The sequence below is a fragment of the Peromyscus maniculatus genome, chromosome 2, assembly GCF_049852395.1.
Source record: "Peromyscus maniculatus bairdii isolate BWxNUB_F1_BW_parent chromosome 2, HU_Pman_BW_mat_3.1, whole genome shotgun sequence".
NCBI classification, from domain to species: Eukaryota; Metazoa; Chordata; class Mammalia; order Rodentia; family Cricetidae; genus Peromyscus; species Peromyscus maniculatus.
This window is the reverse complement of record NC_134853.1, coordinates 83361436-83371176: the sequence shown is the minus strand read 5'-3', so window position 1 is coordinate 83371176 and position 9741 is coordinate 83361436.

Sequence of the window (9741 nt, the reverse complement as noted above, 5' to 3'; positions counted from 1 at the left end):
AATCTTCTTTCTGTTGGACAGTTTCACTTAGAGAATCAAGTGATGTCCTAGGGTCTGAACCGAAGTCTCCAGCTCTAAACCCTCGCGGTGCTCTCTCCCATTTCCCCCACCCCCCAAAGCATCCAGTAATCCAGCGAGAAACCCTTGAGCTACATAAGAGCTCTGGAATGTTGCCCGTGCATCTCATTCCACGTGGTGTGTGCAGCGCTCTGCAGAAGATACGGTGGCCTCCAGGCATCACGGGCTGTTGTAGCGCAAACGCAGGTCTGTGCAATGAGGCCTGGCAGCGGCTGCCAGGCTCTGCAGGCCAATCCACTGGCTCTGGACGGCATTCAACAGGTACTATGACACCATTTAAAATAATTCAAACAAATCCTATTGATTTTTCTCCTTGGAAACTGGTCAGTTCCCCTAGAAGAGATCAAGCAAAGCTCTCTTTCAGTTGTGAACAGTGCTTTATCAAACCCTCAAAGGAAAGAGCTACGGACTGATTTTACAGAGTGATTGAGGGTCTCCTGGCTCAATCACTCCCTGCAGTATTCCTTTGAACAGGGATGAACTTGGAGCTGGGCTGGTGTCCAGCAAGTCCCAGAGATCTTCCTGTCTCTGCCCTGAACAGCACTCTGGTCACAGGCTTACATGTGAACATACCAGGGTTCCAGGGATTCAAACTCAGGTCCTCATGCCTCTGTGGCAATTGCTCTTATCCACTGAGCCCCTGATCTCTCCAACACCAAGGTTTTGTTTTCAATGAGTCACAAGATCCTTGTTCTAGAGATTTGTATCACAGCAACAGAAAAGGTTTCATAGAGAATGTGACTTTTCACACTCATAGTCACATCGAATTCTTTTCCTTAGTTTCTTTTTTGTCTTTTGAGACAGGGTTTTTCAGTGTTGCTGTGGAATAATCCTTTTGTTTACTGTGAAGATTTGTCACTCAGATTGGTTTAATAAAAAGCTAATTGGTCTGTAGCCAGGCAGGAATTATAGGTGGGACAACCAAACTAGGAGAATGATCAGAAGAAGAAGGGCAGAGTCAGAGAGACACCAGCCAGCTGCTGAGGAAGCAGGACATGTAGAAAATTAGGTAATAAGCCATGAACTACGTGGCAAAGCATAGATAAGAAATATGGATTAATTTAAATGTAAGAGTTAGGTAGTAACAAGCCTGAACTATTGACTGAGCATTTATAACTTTATATTAAGTCTCTGAGTCAGTTATTTGGGAAGTAACTGCCAGTTATTTGAGAACAGGCCATTGGGACAGAAAAACTCCACTTACAAATGGCACCCATCATCTGGCATAGATCCACGTAAGACCTAAAAAGCTTTTAAAAGGTTCTAAACACACAAAAACACAGCTCCCTAATCTCACAGTCTCATGTCAGCCCCAGCACAGAGATGTGTCTTCCAACAGCTGCCTGTGAGATGGAGCAGGAATTGAGAAAGAAACATCTGCCTATACTGTGTAACAGCCTTAGCTGTCCTGGAACTCCCTCTGTAGACCAGGCTGGCCTCAAAATCAGAGATCTGCCTGCCTTTGCCTCCTGAGTGCTGGGATTAAAGGTGTGTGCCACCACTGCCCAGTCACATTGAACTCTAATGCCAACCTTGAACTGGTAACACTGCCATCCACTGAGGTATTCAGCTTGCACAGGAAGCAAATGATTATGTTGGTACGTGAAGCCAACCCTGTGAGTACAGTCTGTGCTCTTTGCTGCTATATGATTAGTCTCAGGAATAGTAGTGATGACTGAGTGCTGGGACTCCTTATCTTTATTTGTTCATTAATTCATTCAGTAGAAAGGACTTTGTGTCAAGTCCTAGGCTAGGTGCTTGGGATACAAGATCAAGTAAGCTACTAATAATCCTCCCTGCCTTTGACAACCTCAACCTAAGATGAATTCAACAATCTGATCTAAAACCCATGGGTAGAGAGGGAGTTCATCAGAGGAACCAGGGGGCCCAGTTAAGGAAGCAACATGTGCCAAGATCAAGAGCAGCAGAAATCAGGACCCTGCAGAAAGTTTACTGAGAGGGGAATTTATGAGTGGATTAAGGAAAATGGCAGGAAGTGGGAATGGAGGACTTAATTTAAATGACCTCCTGGCCATGTGGGAAAAGCCCAGGCTTTATCCTGAAGGCTCCATAGAGCATGACAGTTCTGAAAATAAGGGCCTATACTCTTAGCACGTGGGAGTGAGGTGGATGGAGGTATCTCAGCTAGCAGCTTTGAAGTTGTTCTGGATGCAGATTTTTGAGGAAATGGCAATGGAGGCATTCAGAGAGTCTGGATCACAAGGGGTACCTTTCTTGTCTTCAATGGAGTCTGGTCCTTTTTTTTTCTGAAAACACACAGACTTTTAAGAGCAACATACCTATCTGTAACACAAGTATGCAATGTTTGGTGTGTACAAGTCAGTTAAAGATTTTCGGTTCTATGTGTGAGTAGGTAAAGGGCATCTGTCAACTTTGTAAGTCTGTTTGGATTGCCTAACCACACTGTAATATAAATCTCCATCCATTCCATATGAATGGATGGCATGTAATAATGTCATGAGAACTCTGTAGCCAACAAAATTTATCACATCTCATCCAGTCTCAGAGCTGTTTCCCATGTAGAGGAATCAGCATATACATTACCTGTCTTGCAGTTTTTCTTGGTTTCTTCCTTATGTCTGCAATCAAGATTTTCAGAAGGTCTCCCTTGATCAAATCTGATCTTTATTAATTTTGAAAGAATCCACAGCTTTTTGTTTCCATAGGAAAGACAGGCATAACTTTTCCCCCAATGGAACACATTTTCTGAATTCCATTCTGTAGTTAAAACATCCTTAAAATATATAAGATGGTTTAATTCAGCAGTTTTTTCTACAATCCAATGTCTTTTAGTAGCTGTTGTTTTTTTTGTTTATTAGCATTTAAAAAATTTAAATTAATGAAGTACTATATAGGGTTCAAATACCCATGTTATGATATTTCCCATCTTTATGTGGCTTATTCTTTTTATATTACTTTACTCTCTCTTCAAAGACTTCACTTTTTATTTTAAAATTATTTATTTATTTTTTTTATGACTGTCTTTACCCATTTTCTTTTCTTTCTTCAGTACCTAAACATAGTTTCAATCCTATTGTAACTGTTGAGAGGTTTTCTTGGTCTAGACTTGGCTTTCTGAATGCCCTAACTCTGGGAAAATGTTGCAAAGTTCTTCTGTGCATCTGTAGGTTTCTTTTGTGACTCTGATTAGCATGTGGTGCTGGTAGCTAGCTCTGCCCCCTTGGTTTGTGAGAGCCAAAACTCATGCCTGTGAGTGCTGTCTGGGAGCTGCGTCTATCTGTTCCTAGAACAGTTCTAGGAAGTTGCTGGGCTGAACTGCTGCAGATATTTCTACCTAATCTCCCATGGAGTAGCACTATACATGCCTCCATGTTGTATGCTGTAGCATGAATCTTAAAGAGTCTTATTAATAAAACAAACCCAAGGCCAGTTATTTGGGGTAAATGCTGGAAGATCAAGGAAGCAGAACAAGCCACAGCCACCTCGTCTTGCCAGTTCTTCAGCTGATCCTGTTTCCTCAGACTGGATGGTTCTCTGCTGAACTGTGCTGCTTAAAGGCCTAAAAACTTAACCAGCCCTAGTTCCTGGTCCTCACGCCTTATATACCTTTCTACTTTCTGCCATCACTTCCTGGGATTAAAGGCTCACTTCCTGGGATTAAAGGCGTGAGTCACCATGCCTGGTTGTTTCTAGAGTGGCTTTAAACTCATATAGATCCGAATGGATCTCTGCCTCCCGAGTGATAGGATTAAAGGCTTGTGTGCCACCATTTTTTGGCCTCTATATCTAGTGGCTGTTCTGTTCTCTGACCCCAGATAAGTTTATTAGGGTGCACAATAGTATGCCAAATGTAGTCAGACTTTCTTTGGACCACCAGCTCCCAAATAATGACATGGAGACTACTTATTGAGTATGAAAGCTTGGCCTTAGCATAAGCTTGTTCCCAACTAGCTCTTAAAACTTAAATTAACCCTTTTATATTAATCTGTGTTCTGTGGCTTGTTACCTCCTTTGCATCTTACTGGTGAATCCCCCGCCTCTCAGATTCTTCCCAGAGTTCCTATCTCTGCCCAGAAGTCCTGCTTATCCTTTCCTGCCTAGCTATTGGCCATTCAACTCTTTATTAGACCAATCAGAAGGTGCCTAGGCAGGTGAGGTAAAACAGCGACATCTTCACACAGTGTGATCAAATATCCATAACACCTGGGATATGAAGCTAGGGGGAGGGAAGCTGGAGAGATGGTCAGTGATGAAGGGAGTTTGCTGCTCTTCTAGAGGACCTAGGTTCGGTTCCCATGAGCCACATCAAGTGACTCACAACTGCTAGCTTCAAGAGATCTGACATCCTCTTCTGGCCTCTGCATGCACTGTACACACATGGTGTACTTTCCTACATACAGACACACACATACACATAAACAAAAATAATAAAATAAAAATCTAAAAAACAATTAAGAGCCTAGAAGGAGAGATTACTAGGGGTGGCAAGGTTTAAACAGAAATTGAAAAGAAGATGGAGTATGAGTGAGGATTAACTGAAACTAAGGATATAAATAGTTACATGGAAGCCCATTACTTTACAAGCTAATTTAAATTAAAAAAACATTTAAAAAAGAAAGACTTTGAATGTAGATCCCATGCATGGGTGGATAATGCTGAACCCAGAAGCCTCAAATTATCAAACAAAATTCCCATCCATGAGGGATGTCCCTAGGAGTCATGGATCAAGAAGGCTCCAAAACTATACAAGTTGTGACTGTTGCTACTGGTTACCCACAAGAATGGGATGATAAGACCCTATTGCTGAAGACACCATATGTTGGTTGCAGACTATAAAGAAACCATGCTGTAACCAGGCTGGGAGCTCCCTCTGTGGTCTCTGGTATTCATAATGCCAATAGTAGTCATGTTAGCAATAGACTTCCCCAACTTTAGACCATGTATGCTATCATACCAACATGCTGGGCAAGGAGTGCTTACTGGTGCAACAGTGTCCCAACTGTTATGGTGGTAACCAACTGATTTCTGATTAGATCGATTGGAGAGTTTATTCATGGTAATTGTGGACCTAGTCAAAAAGGCCCCTGCTCGGGGAAGTCATATGCCACTAGGGACTGGCCAACGACTTTTGTCATGCTATTGGACAGATTGTCAAATCGCCTCTTCCATATTTGTTTATACCCATAGACTAGAACTGTCTTCAACCTTGATCCAAGTGAAGTGAGATTAAGACTGAGTCTTCTGGCTGGTTGTCAGGGTGCCGAGGACAAATCACTGTTGAGTGCTCAGTATTCAATGGAACACCCATATCATTCCCTCCAAGTTTCAGGAACATCACAGAAGATGGAGCATGCCGGGCGGTGGTGGCGCACGCCTTTAATCCCAGCACTCGGGAGGCAGAGCCAGGCGGATCTCTGTGAGTTCGAGGCCAGCCTGGACTACCAAGTGAGTCCCAGGAAAGGCACAAAGCTACACAGAGAAACCCTGTCTCGAAAAACCACAAAAAAAAAAAAAAAAAAAAAAAAAAAGATGGAGCAGAAAGACCATAAGAGCAGAATGACGGGGAAGAGGGCCCTGAAGAGCTGTCCTGTGGGAACGCCGCCGCCAGGGCAGTCTAGAACTCACAGTGGCTACAGAGGCTTACCCAGGACGACCAGCCATAGGTGGGGGAGGGGCTTGTGGGGCCCTCCCTTGCCCAGAGGTGCTCCTGGCTGTCCAGGCTGCCTTAAGAAAGGAAGTCACTGTCTTCAGTGTTGGAGCCACTAGTACGTTACTCACGCACTGGTGGGTAGCTGCACATCCGTGCTTACACAAGCAGTCCGAGTTAAATGCAGTAGGTCACAAAGCAAAAACAAAGTCAAAACAAAAAAGACATGAGAGACAGATGGGGGAATTAATGAGAGGAAGAGAGGGGGCCTAGTGGGAATGGAAAGAAGATAAGAAAGAATGGAGGAACGAATGTGACTAGAATGTATCATATATGTGTATGAAATTGCCAAGGAATAAATTGGCTAAAAAAAGGAAAGGAGGAAGGGCAAAGAGGTCGAGTGTTGCTGAGAGTTGAGAGACCCCCATCGGCTCTGCCTGCGCCTTTCCTCTCAGGCTATAGATGCCCATGATCGATGGGCACACGCCTGCCAAGCTCTGGAACAGGCGCCTCTGTGACCAGGAAAGACAGTGTTCAAAGAAGACTACAGACATGCTCCATGCATCTCTGATGTAGAGGCAACTAAAGCTGACTTTTAAAAATGTAGAAAATACAAACTAATATGAAAAATATAATCAAATAAACTGAAACTATGCATGTGTCAGGACCAGACATGGTTACAGATAAATATTTTAAAACTTTTAAGGAACAGAGGATAGATGGGTTCTTCTCTCTCTCTCTCTCTCTCTCTCTCTCTCTCTCTCTCTCTCTCTCTCTCTCTCTCTTTCTCTCTCTTTCTCTGGTCTCTCTACATAGTGAGTTCCAGCTGGGATAACATAGAGCAGTGGCTCTCAACCTTCCTAACGCTTTCACCCTTCAATACGGTTCCTCAACCAGAGAATTATTTTTATTGCTACTTCATAACTGTAATTTTGCTACTGTTATGAATCATAATGCAAACATCTGTAAGTTCTGATGGTCTTAAGCAACCCCTGTGAAAGGGTTGTTCAAACCCCTCCCCCAAAAGGATCCCAACCCACAGGTTGAGAAGCATTGCTCTGCATAGCCCTGGCTGTCCTGGAACTCACTCTGTAGACCAGGCTGTCCTGGAACTCACTGTAGACCAGGCTGTCCTGGAACTCACTGTAGACCAGGCTGTCCTGGAACTCACTCTGTAGACCAGGCTGTCCTGGAACTCACTCTGTAGACCAGGCTGGCCTGGAACTCACAGAAGTCGCCTGCCTCTGCCTCCCAAGCACTGGGATCAAAGACGTGCACCACCATGCCTAGCTGCTGATTTTTTTTTCTACAGCAAAGACTTTGCACAGTTACATACCCTTCCTCTGGAGCCCAGAGACTAGATCAGAAAATGCTCACAAATAAACTTCAGAGACACACTGAGAATAACAGCACCAAGGCTTAGTATCATTTGTTTCAGAATGGAAATGGAACATGAAAACAGTTACTTGAAAGCTGGAACTGGAAAAAGAGGGAAGGAAAACACATTTTGGGAAAAAGATCTTTGATCCAGACAACTTCCAGGGGCCCACTCATTTGTACAAATGAGAATTATTTCCAACCCTACCCTATCTTGCCTTGGGAAAACATTGCCATGAATATAAAGAGTTTGGAAAAATAAAGATTTCTATTTGGTCACATAAATTCTTTTTATGGTTAAAATGGAAAGACATGTAAAATAACTCGGGAGGCAAAGGCAAGCTGATCTCTGTGAGTTCAAGGCTAGTCTGGTCTACATAGTGAGTTCCAGGACAGCCAGGGCCTTGTAGAGAGACCCTGTCATAACAGCCCCACTCCCAAAGAAACCATTTAGGTGTTCATTTAGATATAGTTAAGAAATTGTCAGGCATGGTGGCACAGGCCTCCAGCACTCGGGAGGCAGAGGCAGGCAGTCCTCTGTGAGTTTAAGGCCAGCCTGGGCTACAGAGAAAATTCCAGGACAGCCAAGACTACACAGAGAAGCCCTGCCTGAAAAAAACAAAACAAAACAAAACAAAACAAAAAAAAGAAAAAGATTTATGTTTTTGTAAAGACAAGATCTTGTTGCGAAGCCCAGACTGGCCTTGAACTCACTCTATACATTGCCAGAGATTCTTCTGTCTCAGTTTGAAGTAAGATTCTAATTAGTCTTATCAATAAACCCCAGAGTCAGATATTGAGGATGAAAGCTGAAAGATCAGAGAAGCAGAGCAGCAACCACTACAGACTTCTTACCTCTATAAATCCTCAGATTGAATAGGGGCGGAGATCCTGTCTCTACCCACCTTATGTTCCTGTCTCCATCTCCCTAGTGCTGGAATTAAAAGTGTGAGCCTCCCATGTGCTGAGATCAAAGGCATGATCCTTCCTAGTGCTGGGATTAAAGGCATGAGCCTCCCATGAGCTGGGATTAAATGTGTGTACCACACCACCTTCCAGCTCTGTTTCTCTTTTAGATTGGTCCAATCTCCTGTAGCCCAGGGTAGCCTTGGACTCCTGATCTTCCTGCTTCCTCCTCCCAAATGCTGGGATTAAAGGTGTGTGCCACCACTGCCTGGTGTCTATGGCTCACTAGTGGCTAGCTTCGCCTTCTGATCTCCAGGCAAGCTTTGTCAGAACACAAACAAAATATCATACAACATCAGTTTCCCTAGTGTTTAGGATATTACAGCAGTATACTGCTGCTACATTCTCAAGAAATGGCTGATGGTTTTGGTGGTTCACAATTTGACATGCAAAAATAAAACCTTGAACCAGGCATTGGTGGCACACACCTTTAATTCCAGCACTCAGGAGGCAGAGGCAGAGGCAGTCGGATCTCCGAGTTCGAGGCCAACCTGGTCCACAGAGCAAGTTCCAGGACAGCCAGGGCTACACAGAGAAACCCTGTCTCAAAAAAACAAAAAACAAACAAACAAACAAACAAACAAACAAACAAACAAAAAAGCCTTGTCTATTGCTTAAAAGCCTCAGTATTTAAACAATGAGGTCAGAAAGAAGCCGATGCCAGAGGTTAAGCTGAAGTTAGGTCAATGCGGTCCAAGTAGGAAATTAGCAACCGAGGCTGAGAAGCAATAACAAAATGAAGACACACTGTGGCCAGAGCTGGCGGATGAGGGGTGGGGCAGCAAGGAATTCCCCTTCTTGAGAGCTCAAGTCAGAATCTGTGGTTTCACCGTGTGGCTGGGTATGTGTCATGACTTTCCTTTCTCCTCCTCCTCCTCCTCCTATGCTGGGATCTTTTCACTTCTGAAGCTCCACCCTGCTGAGCTAGTCCTCTAGAGATAGATGCCTTTCTTTAGAAGTTTCTTCAGTGAAAAAAAAAAAAAAAAGAGGAGGATGGGCATCATCAAGGACAGAGCCAGTTTTTTAGCTGTGGAAACCCCACTGCTTTTTCTCTTGTGGGATAAAATATACCATATTAAGAAAAATCACAACACAAGGATGTTACTCCCACACAGAGACTCCACCCTCATTATGTGAGGCAATTCACCAGGGATGGAGATGCAGCCCCCTGGGGATGGTGCCCGCTCTTGAACTCATTTTCTTTTTCCAATTATCCATGACACCCCCCACGCCTGACTCTTTCTAAATTCTAAAGTCTCTTTCCAAGATACCCCCACGGAAATTTCTTCCCCCCTTTCTTTTCTTTTCTTTTCTTTTCTTTTCTTTTCTTTTCTTTTCTTCTGTTCTTTTCTTTTCCTTCCTTCCTTCCTTCCTTCCTTCCTTCCTTCCTTCCTTCCTTCCTTCCCTTTTCTTTTCTTTTTCTTTTTTCGAGACAGGGTTTCTCTGTGTAGTTTTGGTGCCTCTCCTGGATCTTACTCTGTAGACCAGGCTGGCCTTGAACTCACAGAGATCTGCCTGCCTCTGCCTCCTAAGTGCTGGGATTAAAGGTGTGCGCCACCACCACCCGGCCCACGGAAATTTCTTATTCAGAAGCAAAAAGGAACTAACCATCAAATTTTATACACCTCATCTAATGAGCCAAGGAGAGGACCTCAAAGTCCATCATTGTATACAGTAATACACTGGGTTTC